Here is an 18,096-nt window from a genome sequence, read left to right as displayed (position 1 = left end):
TTGCAACTTTTGGTTTTCCTATGGTCACATCACAATAAATATTCAACAAACAGGAAATTAAAAAAGAAATATTCTGTATGAATTGAACTGTACTTTCAAATCCCTGTTTTTGATACCCAGATGTATCTAATTTTGTTGAAGGTACCAGGTACTCTGAAGTTAGATTTCACAGGCAGTTGAGATTCTCCTTTCTTTCTTGAACTCAGTGAAATTCTTCGGCAGTGTAAATCCCTTTGAAGTCAGGTCGATATGCCAATGTTGAATCAAATTTTGTGAACTTTAAAGCTCACTCTGTTGTGGAGGATATCCTGGTGAGGCTAGATACTGCAAAAAGAAATGAAAATAGGACTTGAACATTTTAACTAACTTGTTTTCTGAAGTAGTATTTGAGGTTTCTTATTCTGTGAATATTCATCTTTTTTATATACTTAAAATATTTAATACTATAGTATTGTTACTATCATATTCCAAAATTTTACTTTATATCTTTTTTTATGCCATAGAAGTCTGATAAACGTACTTTAGATGGGAATTTTACCTTCCTTTTATCTCACATGAAGAAGTTGTGGGGAGAGCATAGAGTTTAGAATCTTAGAAGCTTCATGAAGACTTCAGCTATGTGTCCTTGGGTCAATTGTATTCAAAAATTAATTAAAAAAAATCTATATTATACAGTTTTTATAAGAATGTATAACAATGCATGTGTGAGTGCTTAATATTCAATTATAGTAAATTTAAAGCATTTGAGTAAAATTGATTTCCATTTTTTCCCCCATGAAACACTAAGCATTTTCAGGGCCACGAATAGTTCAGATTAAATTATTTGATTATTCACTCAAAGTGGTGAGTATGTGGGCAACATTCCCCTGTTGTGTTAGAATGAGATGCTGCTATATTAAAATGTTATTATAGAGCCTTCTTCAAACAAATCAAAAGCAATTATCAAAAAAATGACATTACCTTCCAATACCACTTGAGAGAAAACACTTGTTATTTAATTAAATGACCAGATCCATTCTTTATCAAATAGGTATTGAGAGTCAATTCTGTACTAGGCACTATTTTCACTAAAAAAAATGCAACAGCTCTTCCTGTGCTGGTTAGTAATGGCGGATGTGAAGATCCTGAACCCCAAGGCCAAGGTGCCCCAAGTCCAGGCGGCACCGGCGGTCAACATCAGTGCAGCCCAGAGGGTGTAGGATGTGCTGAGGACTAACTTGGATCCTAAGGACTCCATAAAGATGCTTGTTTCTGGTGCTGGAGACATCAAACTTACTAAAGATGGTAATATGCTGCTTCATGAAATGCAAATTCAACACCCAACAGCCACCTTATAAGCCAAAGTAGCAACAGCCCAGCATAGCCTAACTGGTGATGGTACCACTTCCAATGTCCTAATCATTGGAGAGCTGCTGAAACGGGCTCTCTACATTTCTGAAGTTCTTCATCCCAGAATAATAACAGAAGGATTTGAAGCTGCAAAGGAAAAGGCACTTTAGTTTCTGGAACAAGTCAAAATAAGCAGAGAAATGGACAAGGAAGCACTTATAGATGTGGCCAGAACATTTCTTCATACTAAAGTGCATACTGTGGGGCGCTTGGGTGGCTCAGTCGTTAAGCGTCTGCTTTCGGCTGAGGTCATGATCCCAGGGTCCTGGGATCGAGTCCCACATCGGGCTCCCTGCTCAGTGGGAAGCCTGCTTCTCCCTCTCCCACTCCCCCTGCTTGTGTTCTCTCTCTCGCTGTCTCTCTCTCTCTCTGTCAAAATAAATAAAATCTTAAAAACAAAAGTGCCTACTGAACTTGTTGATGTGTTTGTTTGTTTGTTTTTGCTAATGTCTTAACAGAGGCTGTAGTGGACTCCATTTTTGCCATTAAAAAACAAGATGAACCTATTGACCTCTTCGTGATTGAAATCATGGAGATGAAACATAAATCTGAAACTGATACAAGCTTTATCAGAGGTCTTTTTTGGGGCACAGCACCCTGATATGAAAAAGAAAAAGAGGTTGCACATACATCCTCACATGCAATGTGTCATTAGAATATGAAAAAGCCAGAAGTGAATTCTGGCTTTTTTTACAAGGGTGCACAAGAGAGAGAGAAACTCCTAAAAGCTGAAAGAAAATTCACTGAAGATAAATTAAAAAAATAATAGAACTGAAAATGAAAGTCTGTGGTGATTCAGATAAAGGATTTGTCGTTATTAATCAAAAGGGAAGTGACCCCTTTTCCTCAAATGCTCTCGCAAAAGAAGACATAGTAGCTTTGAGTAGAGCTAAAGGAAGAAATATGGAAAGGCTGACTCTTGCTTGTGGTGGAGTAGTTCTAAATTCTTTGGATGATCTAAATCCCGATTGGGACATGCAGGACTTGTTTATGAGTATACTTTGGGAGAAGAGAAATTCACCTTTATTGAGAAATGTAACAATCCTCATTGTCACATTATTGGTCAAAGCATCAAATAAGCACACACACACTCAAATAAAAAATGCAATAAGAGGGGCACCTGGGTGGCTCAGGGGGTTAAGAGTCAGCTCTTGATTTCGGCTCAGGTCGTGATCTTGGCGTCCTGAGATCAAGCCCTGAGTTTAGCTCCATGCTCAGTGGGAAGTCTGCTTCAGGATTCTCTTTCTCTGTCTGTCCCTCCCCCTGCTGGCTCACGCACTCTCTCTCTCTCTCTCTCTCTAAAATAAATAAATAAATCTTAAAAAAAAAAAAAAGATGAAATAAGAGATGGCTTGCAGGCTGTTAAAAATGCTACTGATGATGGCTATGTAGTTCCAGGTGCTGGGGCAGCGGAGGTGGCCTTGGAGAAGCCTTGATTAACTATAAGCCCAGTGTAAAGGGCAGGGCCCAACTTGGAGTTCAAGCACTTGCTGATGCCTTGCTCATTATTCCCAAGGTTCTTGCTCAGAACTCTGGTTTTGACCTTCAGGAAATGCTAAAGTTCAAGCAGAACAATCAGAATCAGGTCATCTTGTGGGTGTGGACTTGAACACAGGTGAACCAATGGTAGCAGCAGAAGTCTGCCTGTGGGATAATTATTGTGTCAAGGAATAGCTTCTTCACTCCTGCACTATGATTGCCACCAATGTTCTCCTAGTTGAGGAGATCACACGGGCTGGAATGTCTTCTCTAAAAGGTTGAACTGAAGCTTCCCTTGTATCATCTGAATCATGAAGACTCTACAGAGTGATCCCAAGAATATAGCTATGGAATTTTTGTCCAAGCTTCAAATACTTTTCAAAGGAATTTTCTTTTCCCATATGAAAAAAAAAAAAAAAAAAAGAGAGAACACTGACATTCACATTCTGAAGTTCCGAAATTATAATTACAGTATTTTTAAAAACTGTACTACTGTGTTCACACATTAAGCAGTCTGTTTTTACCCAGTGGACAGGATGATTTGCTTTAGCTTCAGTGATATAAAAGTATCATGTTAGGTAAGTATATATTATCTACCTTGTTATTAAATGTTCCTTGAAAAACAAAAAATAAATATTAATTAATTAATTAAACACTTCTGTCCTTATGGAGCTCATATTTTATAGTATTTATATATGTAAACACATATTACATATATAAATTACATATATCAAGGTAATATATAAAATTAAATGTATAAGTATAAATATAAATCTTTGTATTTATTATAATTTATTTTAAGTAAAACATATAACAGTAGGAAGTGCTATAGAAGAAAAGAAAACAGAGCAGAATTAGGTGTTTTAGCGGTGGAAGGAGTCCCTTGAATGTAGGTTGAATTTTACACAAATTAGTAGGGTAGGCCTTAGCGAGCCAAGACTTGAAGCTGAGAGAGCAAGCATTGCAAAAACCTGGGGGAGTACATCTGAAACAGAGGCAGTGCAGCGGGAAGGATCTAAGGCTGGAAGGGGTCACCTCAAGGGTTTGATTAAGCATGGTTTGCTGGAAGCAAGGAGGAGAATAATAGGAGATGAGAAAGTGGGGCTAATTATGTAGGACCAATAAAGCTATTTCAGAACTTTCAATTATTTTGTGAGTGACTTAGCAAAGAGCCATGGGTGGGATTTGTGGGGAAGATGGGATTGTTTAGGTTCCTATTTTGAGAGGACAGCTCTAGGGCGCCTGGGTGGATCAGTTGGTTAAGCGACTGCCTTCAGCTCAGGTCATGATCCTGGAGTCCCAGGATCGAGTCCCGCATCAGGCTCCCTGCTTAGCAGGGAGTCTGCTTCTCCCTCCGAACCTCACCCCTCTCATTCTCTCTCTCTGTCATTCTCTCTCTCTCAAAAATAAATAAAATTAAAAATATATATATTTAAAAAAGAAAGGACAGCTCTGACTGTTATGTTGCGAATAGACAGCAGAAAGACAGGGATGTGGGGGTGCCAGCAATGTAGGAGGGGAAAGTGGTCAGGTGCAGATCTCACTTTGAAAGTAGAACCAGCAGGGTCTCCTGGGCGGGGGAGGGGGGCTACACATGGGACATAAGAGGAAGTGAGGGGTCTCAAAGACCTGTAAATTTTTCTTTCTTCCATGGTGACATGGCTTAAATATATTTAAAAGACAGACATGTTGGTACTAACCTTAGGTAGGCAGTCATCACAATTCTCACGATTTGGTCTGGCCCCCGTCACAGCATTGCATCTCTGGAATCACAGTGTTAATCAAACTACCATAAAAACGTTGGGGGTCTTATCTTCGGATATAACTTAGCACAAAGTATAGTTTCTGATAGCTCAAAATGAATGAAATTCTGCCAGACAAACTCAAAGGAAATATTATCCCCCAATTTTTCTTTTTTTAGTCCTAATAGCTGGTTTTTAATAAAATGGATAGGTTTTAAAGAAAGAATTAAATGTATTGAAAAAAAGTGAATTGCCATGAGAGTGAAGTTTTAGGTCATTTTAATATAATTAAAATTGTCTTTTGGAAAGCATTGTATAGAATGAGCGAAATAAAATATCAAAAACAATTACTTTTAGAGTCAGTTAACACTAAAACCAGAATCTTACAAATTAGCCAAAGCAATTTAGTTTATGGTGGGTAAAGGAGTGGTTAAAACTCTTTTTAGAGCTAAAAAGATTTTGGTTAAAACACAAATATTCAATACACTTAGATGTTTTTAGCTTCTTTGTCTTCTCAACAAATGAGATGATAATAATCCCCTTATAGAATTGGCATATGATGAGGAATGCAAATAATTTCAATAAATTGGCTTGTAATTATGTGTAACATACATATAAGTTACTTAGCACAATATTTAAATATCTAGAATGTGGACACCCCCACAACCAGCATTCCTTTTTTTTATAAAATTAAATTCAGATTTTCTTTTGGAAGAGAACCTCTTTGCCATCAAATAGGATCTGTTGAGACTATAGTCAGGAACTGTGTCAATTTGCCTGCTCATAAAAATTGCTATACTGCTATAAAAAATAAAATAAACACAAAAATATGAATAGCTCCAATATAGTAGAACTGTATTTGTCACTTACATATGAGTTAAGGGTAGGTGTTACAGGATGGTGGAAAGTTCTCCTCTAGGTAGGGATTTGGAGATTGATGATATTTCCCATTTGGTGATTCTACCTACCCCAAAAGCTTATTGGAAATGTGTATTTAGCCAGCAGAAAGATAATAGAGCATGGAGGAATTATGTCTACTTCTTAAGAGACTAGGGTTTTCTGTGTATGGTCCACTGACAAAAATTAGTCATATGGCCACATCTAACAGAAAAGGGAAGCTGAAAAACAGTGTCCTCAGCTACTTAGTTATTCCTCAGCTCTAATTTTAATAAGGTAAAATTAAAAAAGGAATTTTGGTGGATAATGAGTCATGTTAGTCAAGGTCATTGAACCATACCCTAGGTCAAATGTAGCACCTGAACGAATATTAGCCAAGTATATACTGTTTTCTTTTTAGCTGTATGTTTTTGGAATTATTTCTTAGTGGTTGATCTATGGATTATAGCATACATCTCAATCTATCTCAATATACTTCAGATTTATACAGTTGCAGTGAGAGGTAATTTGCTTCACAATGGTTTCCTTCATTCTCCTTCTTTTGTGCTATTATTGTCAAATATATTACATCTATATATGTTACTAATCCAACAATATAGTGTTATAATCCTTGCTTTATATAATTTTAGGTCTCTTGAAGAAACTAAGAAAAGAAAAAAGAAAAATATATTTATAGTGTTTTTTTTTTTTTAATTTGCCTTCTTATTTGCTATTTTTGGTACTCTTTCATTTTTTCCTGTGGAGTAGAGTTAATATCTGATGTCACTTCTTTACTTCAATATAGCTTACCCCCACCCTAAATTGTGCTGTTCTTGTCAAAGATGACGTGTCTCTATATGTTATAAGACCAACAGTTCAATTTTATAGATATTTCTTATGGCATTATTTTTAAAAATCAATAAAGATAACAAAAGAAAAGAAATATGTAGTTACACTGTCTTTTTTCGTTACTATGTAATTACCTTCATGGCAATCTTTATATCAATTAGAATTACCGTTTGGTGACACTTGTTTGAATAACTTCCTTTAGTGTTTCTTATAATTTTTATGCCTCTTTTCTCTTTCTTCTTTCCTTCTGGTACTCCCATTAGGCATATTTTGGTACTTTCGGTGATGACCTAAAGGTCTCTGAGGTTCCATTCATTTTCCTGGATTCTTTTTTTTTTTCCTTTCATTTCTCCATTGCATATGTTTTGGTAATCTCTCTTCAAGTTGGCTTATTCTTTCTTCAGTCAGCTCTAATCTGCCTTTTTAGAGAATTTTTCATTTCCACTGTAATTTCCAATTAGTCTATCATACCTAATACATATAAGAGTACTAATATTTTCTAGGGGGAAAAATCTTAACACTTTTTCACCTAATAATAACATTTCATCTGAATCTAGGTTTTTCAACATTACAAATTAGGTAAGCAAAAATGAACAATAGTCTGTATCATGATCTCACCTCTCACCATTTTTCCACCATCAAAAATACTGTGGTGTGGTGCAGTTGAAAATAAGTGAGATAAACCATTAAAAACAGTAAGTTAAAACCTTAAACCTATGGCTTACATGATAAATCGGAAAGTTATAGAACCAGTTTGAGACTCAGTTCTTCAGATGGTGATAATATGTGCCCTCAATTCTTCCAAAAAATTATAAAAATAGAATAACCTCATATATGCTAAAACTTTATAAACCATAAAAGTCTACATAACTATTTAATTTTATTAAAAATTATTAGAATAAAACATTTTTGTAATATAATTGCGTAATGCAATATATAATAAAAGTAACTTTATGTAACATATTATTTTATGTAACATATGACATACTTAGTAAATAATATAAAATGCAAATTTGTATGAACTAATGGTTAAACATACCTAAGTTGGCAGTGTTATTGAAAAGAGTAATCATTTTTATTGCAAGGTAGAAATTTATCTGAGCTACCTGGGAGAGATATCATAAGGCCAGTGATTCACAGGAGTATATCCAGAGGTCAAAAATCCTCATGGGGATGTAGCAAATATAAAGAAAGAGAGCCAACAGAATTCGTCATTCTAGTTGCCCAAAAGGGAGGGCCTTAGGAACAAGAGATAGAGTATGGCCAGATTAAGCTGAGGTTAAACTCTGTGCCTTGAGAATGTCATTCCTCCATAAACTTAATGTTAAAATGAGAAAACCCCATGTAAACTTTATATCAGACATTCTTGCACACTCCTCATTTAAATGGGACAGTTTGTCAGTAATATTACAAAATAAGCTATATATATATATACATATATATGTGTATATATATGATTTTATTTATTTATTTGACAGAAAGAGGGAGAGCACAAGTAGGCAGAGTGGCAGGCAGAGGGAGAGAGACAAGCAGGCTTCCCGCTGAGCAGAAAGCCCAATTCAGGGCTTGATCCCAGGACCCTGAGATCATGACTGAACAGAAGGCAGACACTTAACCAACTGAGCCACCCAGGTGCCCCAAAGCTAGATATATTTTGGTATGCTTGTGATCTCTGGAGAAATGCTGGTGCAGTGCTTATGAAGGGTCAAAGAAAAGGCAATGATTGTATAGAAAATGAATATAGAATAAAACTCAAGAACTAAAATGGGACTGAAAATAACAATTATGACCACAACTTTCCAAAGCAAGATTCACTGTAATTTAAAACAATGAATTAACACTTCAGGAAAAAGTGCTTCCAATGAATGGCCACTATAAAAGATGGGGATGCTGGGGAACATTGTGTATTTGGATACAATTTTGGAAATATGGTATTTGTTCTCAGAATATCTACTCTTTTACTAAAGAGTTTGTTTCTCTTTTATCCATTCATTTGTCCATCCATCCATCCATTTAATAAATATTTATTAATATGTGCTATATTAAATTATGATGCCTATAGTAAGAAGGTAAGACACTAATGCATGTGCAACCACTTGTCCAGTAAAAAAAACATTTAGAAACAAATATAATTCCACAAAAACATACTATATATTATACATTCCTGTTTTTGGTGGATTTGAATCAGAAGTTACAGTCTCAATGCATGAGTATTTTCTATTACAAATTTGAATCCTTACAAAACTTGAAATTTCAGCATACTATTTTATTTGTTGACATTCATTCACCCAATTTTATTTGCACAACACAATCTTTTTTTCTTTATCTTTTTATTCTTGAAAGATGAAAAGTCTGAAAATATGCCAAAGTTTCAATGCCAAAGCAAAGAAATTTAAATGATGGAAGCTCTATCCACTAAACGTTTAGGTGAACACTTTATATAATTGGCACTTTTTAAAAATCTTTTACTCCAGGTGGCTCGTTTCCTTTAAATGAAAAATATATTTTATTTGTATGCATTTATCTCTACAGGCATGCATCTTCATAAACAAGTTTTATTCAATAAACTATTTTGTACCTCTACAACTTCCTTTATTTTATTAGATTTCAAATCTGTGAAAGCACAAAGCTATTTAATTCCATGGTTGTCAATTAATTGCCTGCTGAGATTCCACCCTGGTAGCCCACTGAACCACCACTGCTCTGAAAATTAAATGGAGCTATTTGCTCTGGTTATAAGTTATACCCTTATGCCAGATAAACCACAAATGATTAAGTCTTAAGTTATACAAGAAAGGTTTTGCATTTCTTTTGTGGAATTGATTTTCACAACTGGCTACTGAGAATATTTATCAGAAAGTACCACTTACAATGTTTCTTCATATAATGTGGTAAGTTTACCTTCCTATTCTCAGGGACCTGAAATCTGAGGCGTATTGAGCAGTTTTTGTCATTGTTCCTTAACAAAAGATTGTATTATTGGAGAAGAAAAATACTGGTCATTGTTTTCAGATTGCTGTGTGACAATGAAAAAAAAAAAAAAACACATTTTGGAAAGTGCTAGGATGTATTGATTAAGAATGACAGCCTCTTTTTTTTTTTTTAAAGATTTTATTTATTTATTTATTTGAGAGAGAATGAGAGAGAGCACATGAGAGGGGGGAGGGTCAGAGGGAGAAGCAGACTCCCTGCCAAGCAGGGAGCCCGATGCGGGACTCGATCCAGGGACTCCAGGATCATGACCTGAGCCGAAGGCAGTCGCTTAACCAACTGAGCCACCCAGGCGCCCAGACAGCCTCTTTTTCAATCCACTGTTTTTACCTTATATGTCAATTAAAGCAGTATGCGTACTTCCACAGACTGACTCATTTGCAGAAGCAGACAGCTCTTGTCAGATACACACAATATTTGAGCCCTAGGCCCCTTCCTTGCCAGCAGACCTACAACTCCTTAGGCGTTAAGTGTGAAGGCAACACCTGCTTCTTTCTTCATAATTGTCCTTTCCTTAATAATGATACTCATTTGCAATATCATACCATATAACACTTTGTACCCAGTAAAACATAGTTGATGAAAAAAAATATAATGATGATAGAGTTTTGTGCTACTATAAACCGTTTTTTTTTTTTAAAGATTTTATTTTTTTATTTGAGAGAGAATGAGATAGAGAGAGAGCATGAGAGGGGCGAGGGTCAGAGGGAGAAGCAGACTCCCCGCCAAGCAGGGAGCCCGATGCGGGACTCGATCCAGGGACTCCAGGATCATGACCTGAGCCGAAGGCAGTCGCTTAACCAACTGAGCCACCCAGGCGCCCCTACTATAAACCGTTTTAATAGAGTATGAAACCGCGGTGAATCTCAGTTCTGATTCTTATTGCACAGATTACTTAACTCGTGGCATGATTTCAATGGTTTAGAGGCAATAAACCTGACTTTGTCTTAAATGTGTAAAAGTACATAAGCAACACATATTCATACTTACAGCCAAGGGTACAGGAGGCAAAGACACTACAACTCATTTCCATGTCCTGCTTAAATAATTATCTGTTAACAAATTTAGATCATGCGACTAATAAAGGTGAACACAAAGACCATCCCTTGGTGTGTGCAGAGTTACTAGAGGGGATGGGAAAGTGAGAGAGAGAAAAAATTAGCCTTTCCTGCATTCAAACAGAAGTCTGAAGAACACAGTCCTAAGAAAGAGTTCTTCCTATTTCACAATGTCAGCCACAGCTGTGTGTTGACTCTGTTAAGCATTGTAAAGAGCAATAGATAGAACACTACATCAAAAACTAATGATGTGATGTATGGTGTTTAACATAACGCAGTAATAAAAAAAGCAATAGATAGAGATAGTCAATAGAGATAGAGTTCATTCATCCAGACATCCAGTTACCCATTTTTAAATTAATTTAAACCAGACATTGATGTTTTCAATATACCATCTGAACAAAACAGAAAAATCCCTGCCCTCAAGTTGCTTATAAGATTAAGGAGCCAAAGTTTAAAAGGCCTATCATGCTGAATTAAAGGGATTAGAGTTTATCAAGAAGATGAATAGTCATCATAGGCTTTCAAGCAAGGAGTACCATAATTAGATTTTCCTTAGAGAAAGATAAAATCTTGTACCTATCTTGTAGATGATAAATAGTCATTAAAGAATTTTAAACAAGATAGTGCCATAATCACATTTGTATTGCTATAAAATACTTTACTCAAAGGTGATTTGGAAATTGCATGGGTGAAAAGCAAAATTGAAAAGTGTAGTGAGGGATTATATTCATAGTGTTAGAGTAATCCTGGAGAAACAACAACAACATGACGGATTGGGGGTTTGAAGGAAATTACTTGATTTGCATAATATTAAGGAGGTATTAACAACAGGGTTTAGGAACTGATAGGATATATAAAGTGGTAGGGGGATAGGCCAAGACAGTATAATGGGGGTGGGAGAGGCTTGGGAACTAATGACAAGATTATTTTATACATGTTATCTCTCTCACATTGCAAATAATATACAAATCTTTCTTGATTTACTATGGGGTTACACCCTGATAAACCCATCCTACACTGAGAATATCTATAAGTTGAAATGCGTTTACCTCTGAAACAAATAATGCACTATATGTTAAAAAAAAAAAAAAAAGAAGAAGAAGAAGATAGTAGGAAGGGAAAAATGAAGGGGGGAAATCGGAGGGGGAGATGAACCATGAGAGACTATGGACTCTGAGAAACAAACTGAGGGTTCTAGAGGGGAGGGGGGTGGGAGGATGGGTTAGCCTGATGATGGGTATTAAAGAGAAATGGAGGACTGGGTGCTATACGCAAACAATGAATCATGGAACACTACGTCAAAAACTAATGATGGAATGTATGGTGATTAACATAACATAATAAAAAAAAAAAAAGAAAATGCGTTTAATACACTTAACCTACCAAACATCAAAGCCTAGCCTAGCCTACCTTAAATGTGTTTGGGACACTTATATTAGCCAACAATTGGGCAATATCATCTAACACAAAACCTATTTTATAGTACAATGTTGAATATCTCATGTAATTTATTGAATATTGTACTGAACATGAAAAATAGAATGGTTGCATGGGTACTGAATGGTTGTGAGTGTATCAGCTGTTTACCCTCATGATTGTGCCACGACCCATCAGAGAGTATCTTACTGCATATCACTAGCTTGGGAAAAGATCAAACTTCAAACTTTGAAGTGTGGTTTCTACTGAATGCATGTTGCTTTAGCACCATTGTAAAGTTGAAAAACTGTAAATTGAACTATTGTAAATTGGGGAACGTCTGTAATTCACCAATTCCTTAAACAGCTACTACTTTTCACTGCTCCCCTCTGCAGCAAAATTCCTGAAAAGAATGATCTATGCTGTCTCCAATTCGTCCTCTTCCATTCTACCTTACACCATCTAATCAAACTTTCATGACATAGCATGACTGAAACTATGCTTATCAATGTAATTAATGATTTCCAAGTTGTAAATTCAGTGGTCAAGTCTCACTCTTCTTTTTGCTTGGCCAATTAGTAGCATTTGACATAGCTGACTATTTCTTCTGTTTCAATAATATTTCTTCATTTGGCTTTCGGGGACCCATATTCTCTAGGTTTTCTCCTATCTCATTTACCTCACTCTTTCTCCTTTCCTTTACTGTTTTTTTTTCTCTTTCTACCTCTTAATGTTAGTGTTGCTCAAGGCTCTGTTCTCTCTCCTTTTCTCAATTTATATTCACATTCTTGATTACTGCATCTGGGCTCATGAATTTAAGTATCATCTACATGCCCTGTAGATGATACCAATTTACCAAATAATGTTACCAATTAATATTTCCAATTCAAATGCCCTTTTGAATTCCAGACACATATTCAACTGCTTCCTCAGTATCTCTATGTGGTTGTTGAACAGCTATTTTTAATTCAAAATATTCAAGAAGTGATTCCTGCTTTGTCCCCTTCCCCAACCACCCACTATCACTTCAATCTGTTTCACTTACAGTGTTCCCTCATCTAAGTTGATGTCAATGAAATGTCTCAGTGGCCCAGACTAAAAAACTGAAGCCATTCTTAAATCCATTTTAGTTCTCATACCTCAGAGGCCATCAGGAAATCCTATCAGTTCTACTTTCAAAATATTTCTAGAATCCTAGACTATTTCTCACCCTCTCCACTGCTACATTTATGGTAAAAAAAAAAAAAAGATTTTCATTTCTCATATGTATTGTTGCAACTGCTTCCCACCTGGAACCCTTGCTTTCACTCTGTCCCTGTAAAGTCTCCTCTCTAAAAAAAAAAAAAAAAAAAAAAAAAGCCAAAGTGAACCTTAATTTTATTTTATTTTTCTTCAAAGTGAACCTTTAAAAAAAGTAAGCCAGTCATGTAACTCCTCTCATCAAAAATCTTCAGTGGTTCCTTATTCCACTCAAAATCAAAGACCTTACATAATAAATGAAGCTCTACATAATACAGTAATCCTAGGAACGCTCTGCCTTCCTCTTCTATAATTCTTCCCCTCTTTGAGTCAGCATCAGCAACACATATATTTACTATTCCTTGAAAAAATAGATCTACTTCTATCTTAGAGACTCTGCTCTAATTGTTTCTTCTTTCTGGAATCTTCTCCCTATAGATACCTGCTTAGCTAACATCCTTACCTCTTTTATGGCTTTGCTCAAATTTTATCTTCTCAGTGAGGTCCATCTTGACAACCACAAAACAGGCTGCCTGAGAAGAAGCAGGGAGGAATGGAGGAAAACCAAGAATATGAGATGCCAGAAAAACTTTACCAAGAGATCTTTTTTTTTTTAATTAGTAAGGAATTGAGAGTGAGAAAAACACATGATCATGTAGGATAAGGACTACATGGATCAGTTTGATTTAGTAGAAAGACCTTGTTGGTGATCTTGGCACAGTTAATGTAAAATAATCTGAAATACCCCCAAATTGAAAGACCATCTTATTTCCACCTATCCCACTCCCACTTTTTTTTTTTTTTCTTCAGGAAAGGATGGTGAAATCCTTTTTCCTTATCCATATAAAGAACATAATAATACCGGGTTGATAATTGTAGAATTTTATCTGGAGTCTGAATTTGAAAGTCACTGCTCTTCCAACATACTGTTGTGCTAGTACATATATTTTGCAGGAGAAAACTGAGACTCTGGGCCAAATAAGGTAATTAAAAACAAAATAAGCCTGCCATCTTTTGGAAAGTATTTACTTTAATTTTTATTATTTTGAAATGATAACAAGATGATGTCTTTGAAAACCAAATATATCATTTTATAGATCGATACACCAACAGAATATATTCAAAGGTGCCATTTTTTTGAGGCATGACATCATATGTTCAAAATATGGATGATCTTGGATGTTGGAGTGATAGTTATTTTAATAAAAGGTACAAAAAGTCAATAGCTGTACCCAGCAGGCCCCTTAGCTTTGGGTCCAGCCTGCTGTTTCTTCAAAATGAGAGACCATCTCCAGTTGCTATACATTTGTGGACTGTTTTTTTTCTGTACTGATAATGTTATGTTTGTTGAAAAAGTGCTTTGGAGTACTCTTGAAGTGTTATTTGTATGTTTCTTTTTTTTTTTAAGATTTTATTTATTTATTTGAGAGAGAGAGAATGAGAGAGAGCACATGAGAGGGGGGAGGTTCAGAGGGAGAAGCAGACTCCCTGCCGAGCAGGGAGCCTGATGCGGGACTTGATCTAGGGACTCCAGGTCATGACCTGAGCCGAAGGCAGTCACTCAACCAACTGAGCCACCCAGGTGCCCCAGTTTTGTATGTTTCTTATGGAAAAGACATGTAGGGAAAGCAAAAGTCACATTGGGAAAATAACCTCTAAGAGTTTATATTACAACATCTATTCTTAATATTGCCACAACCTCTTTTTTTAATGTAATAACCTTGAAATTTTAAGTCCCAAATTTACCTGTCCATTTAAAATTTAAATTTTTTTTCCTGCTTCCTGTACCAGAGACTGCATCAAATAAAAATATTTTGTTGAGATACTCAGTAATCAATGTTCACTACGTCTTAATAAATTTGTTTTTGCAAGGTTAATGACAGGTCTTAAGATTTGAAGACTTGCACTAAGTTGTTTTAATTTCAAGATATCAGAAATCCAATCATTTAGCTCTTTATTTCATTAAAAGGATACCCTCAATTAATAATAACATAAAGTATTTAACTGCCCACTCATTACAGAGTAAAACAAAAAAAAAAAGGGGGGGTGGTGACTGACTTTAGAACACTTTTAAAGAAACATAACCACCTGAGTACAAGTTAACAACTTCCAATTTATCAGCCATCTGGCTGCAACATCTGTTGCTGGTTGATTGCCAGTGTTCATTTGCATGGTCTGGATTACCAGGTGGGGCAAAGAAGAATTTTCAGTAGAAGAGGATCATTCCTTGGACAAGAGTATACATATAACAGTACCTCTCTTCACTAGAAGCTCATAATTTATTGGCACATTTAATTATTTTCTGTTGAGAACAATGATCTGTCCTATTGCTCTTGTCCCAGCTTAGGTTAGAAACTTGCTTGGCCCTGCCCACAAATGAATTGATATGTTATTACTGAATTGCTTATCAATAAACAACCCTTGAGCATTGCAACTCTTGAGCAGTGCTGTGAAAGGAGATGTTAGATATGCAGAAATGGATACAACAGTCATTTCCTTCTGGTAAGCCGGACTGTGGAAGACAAAGGAAAGTGGAAATGGACCAGAGCATTGGTATGAAACCTGGGGCCTTGCTTTAGTTACAGTTACTGAAAGCATTTTATTAGGAGAGTGATTTGAACTTGACACAGATATAGAGTTTAAAATGTTAAGCAATAGTCAAGGCATAGAGAAAGAAGCTGAGGACTACCATAACAATCCAAGATATAGTAGTTCTTATCATCCTGGAATCTGGATATTGGCTTCTTAGTCTCCATTTCTGCCTTCTCCCACCATTTCTCTGCCAAACAATGACTTCTTTTTCTCAATATGGTTACCTAACACTGCTAACCAGCTTTGCACATTGCCCACTTTACTCTGCTTCAAGCCAGGTTCTGGGAAACTATTACCTTTCTAGGGCTTTTATTATGTTTTGTTTTAATTTTTAAAATACTGGTTGTCAATGTTCAGGTTCAATTTTTTTTTTTTTTTTTTTTTTTTACTCTTTCTCCCCTTACTTAAAACCTCTTTGTTAGAACTACTGATGTTCTCTACCTAAATTCTCAATCCTAACTAAATTCCTAGCATTTGACCTAGTTTCCCTCAGCCCTATTTACAATAGCTGTTATCTGTCCCAGAAGAATTCCTCTTTGTCTGCAGCCCTCTTGACTTTTAATTTGAACTGTTGCCTGGAATATTCAGCTTCTCTTCTCTGCTCATCAGATGGATCCCTGGTCAACTATAGTTTTCACTATCATAGCTGATGTTGCTCACTCTGGCTTGAAATCTTTTGTTCCCCCATCTGGTTAATTTTTGTATGCTGATGAGCTGCCCTAGGTTTTACTCCACACTAGGAAGTGTGTTACCGTCCATGTCCTTACTATGAAAATGCCTTGTATATGATCCTATAAAAGGCATTTTTTTATTAAGAAAAAACCTTTAAACCATAACTTAGCCATTTTAGTATACAGCTTTCTGAAGGCACACTTCTGTTTTCTTCTTACCCCTAAGATTAGTTCTTGCATAGCTATTTCACAAAGCTCCATTTAGGTGCCCAACATATTTAATTTAATGATTTTGCTCTTTCAAGGATAATAAACTCAAATTACTTTAGAAAGGTTACATACTTATGTGAAACCCTAATATGTAAGTTGATGAATGAAGAAGGTGTATCTCTTCTGTATATTCAAATACAACAACAAAATGGCCTCTAGCAACAGCATAGTAATTTCTCTCAACCAAAGCTTTCTCTGAGAACAACCAGAAAATCAGAAAAAAATATTTTTCAAAATCTGTTTAAAAGTACCAAGGCAATAAGAAACTGTGGATCCAAGACTCTGAGAGAAGAAAAACATAGGAACTGAGCCTGATGTTTGATGCCATTTTTCACCTGTGGAATTTGCTGTTTCATAGTGCAGCGGAAAAGCCGAGCAGAACTTAAACAGTTCTAGTGGGCCAAGTGGACAAAAGTTGGAATTTCAGGCTTGACAAGGAGGAGAAGCCCTAATAAAAACACCAGGCCTTTGGATAGGACCCTGAAGACAACATCCTAAGAATAAGGAGGCCATACTTTGTTTATTCCCTGATTGGATCAATGTGATCCAATTCCTGCCTATTTGTTTTACAGGGAAAAAAAAACAACAAAAACACTTTTGGAGGGAGTAGCATCATCTAGAGAATCAAATTTTCTCTACACTATTTCAACTACAATGTCCATATTCAACTAAAGAAAAATAGTAAGGAGGCATATAAGAAAGCAAAAGATTGACCAAATAGTAATAGAAAAAAAGAAGAGACAAAATAGACCTGAAGTGATTCAGACATTACAATAATCAGATAATGACTTTTAATAATGTGTGGTTCATAAAATGAAAAAATGGCAGATAACTAGAAAACGAAAAATAACCACATGAAAATACTAAAGTTAAGAAATACAATAACCAAAATTAAGAATTAAATAAAAGTTTCAACAGCAGAAGAGAGATGCAGAAGAAAAAAACGTTGAACTCTAATATAGGTCAGAAGAAAATTTATCTGAATTTACTGATGTAGAGAGATAAAATGATGGAAATTTATAAAAGAGTAAATATATTAGGAACATGCTGAAAAAACAAAAAAACAAAAAAAAAACAAAAACACTTACAAATTGGAGTCCAAGGAAAAAAAGAGAAGATTAAGTAGAGAAGAACTGATATTTGAAGTGATAATGGCTGAGATATTTTCCAAACTAATAATGTTCAATCACAAATTCAAGGAACTATTTGGGCCTCAAACAGAAAAAATAAAAACAATCTACTCATTTAAATAGAAACAGTCTTAAAACAAAAGGCAAAGGGAAAAACCTTACAAGCATTTATGAGGCATACCGGTTTCAAAGATTGACAACTGACTTTTCACCACAAATGATGGACAATAGCTAGTGATTATTTATGTGAGTTCACTTTAAAATAATATATTAATTCTACATTTATGTAACCTCAGATCTTTTGACTCTAAAACAAGTGTTCTTTCTACCAAGGCATTATAGGATTAAAATTGATTTATCCAGGGACGTCTGGGTGGCTCAGTTGGTTAAG

General features: G+C 35.5%; 1 pseudogene; it reads left to right on the top strand.

Moving 5' to 3' along the window:
- The first annotated feature begins 1,106 nt into the window (after positions 1 to 1,106).
- Positions 1,107 to 3,150, top strand: LOC123858293 (T-complex protein 1 subunit zeta-like; annotated as a pseudogene).
- Positions 3,151 to 18,096: the final 14,946 nt, after the last annotated feature.

This window comes from Mirounga angustirostris, unplaced genomic scaffold, assembly GCF_029215605.1.
Source record: "Mirounga angustirostris isolate CCGP_5_RB_7025 unplaced genomic scaffold, mMirAng1.0.hap1 SCAF_4, whole genome shotgun sequence".
Lineage (NCBI taxonomy): Eukaryota > Metazoa > Chordata > Mammalia > Carnivora > Phocidae > Mirounga > Mirounga angustirostris.
This window is presented reverse-complemented; position numbering and strand designations above follow the sequence as displayed.